At 34.0% G+C, this 750-nt stretch overlaps 1 pseudogene; it reads right to left on the reverse strand.

Moving 5' to 3' along the window:
• On the reverse strand, positions 1–119 carry LOC148521335 (5S ribosomal RNA; annotated as a pseudogene).
• Positions 120–750: the final 631 nt, after the last annotated feature.

Genomic DNA, 750 nt, shown 5'->3' on the forward strand with positions numbered 1-750 from the left:
AACCTACAGTACCTGGTATTCCCAGGTCGTCTCCCATCCCAGTACAAACCAAGCCCAATACTGTATAGCTTCCAAGATAAGACGAGATTGGGCATATCCAGTATGGTATGGCTGTAGGTTCAATTGTTCAATCAGGGAGGTATAAATGCCCAGGTACACACACAATAGTATTTGTAGGACTATCTCACATAAGAAGTCCAATTTGTTAAATAACACAAAATTTCAAAGAAAGTAGTGCATAAGCATACTTTAATTGTTGCAATGCATCACATATAATTACAGATCCATAAAATCTTACATGTATATTGTGCATATCCACATTCTTGCAAGAGTGTTGCACATGCTATCTTGTTAACAATGTATCATGGTTCAACTATGTTTTTTGAATTTTATGATACACCCTTTGCATATATCAGTTTATTGGCTCTGAGTGCATAAACTCTACAATACATCCAACAATTGTACCAATGGTCTAGAGTCTAAATTATGTCAGACTTCTGTATCTTTCACCAGGTACAAGGTACCAAATTGATATCTCTCATAAACCAATTAGATTAATAATGGATTAATTATCACACTACACCACCTTTATGAAAAAACTATAAATAGGTTTCTCTACAAACACCAGAAATGCAAGTAAATTTCATTCAAATATATAATCAGATTTCTGCGTACATTTTATAACATGTCCAATGAATTAACAGAATCCCAGAAAATATGGCATGAGCTGTCCATAAAGTTTGTGTAGTA

The sequence above is a fragment of the Taudactylus pleione genome, unplaced genomic scaffold, assembly GCF_031769625.1.
Source record: "Taudactylus pleione unplaced genomic scaffold, aTauple2 ptg000170l, whole genome shotgun sequence".
Taxonomy (NCBI): Eukaryota; Metazoa; Chordata; class Amphibia; order Anura; family Myobatrachidae; genus Taudactylus; species Taudactylus pleione.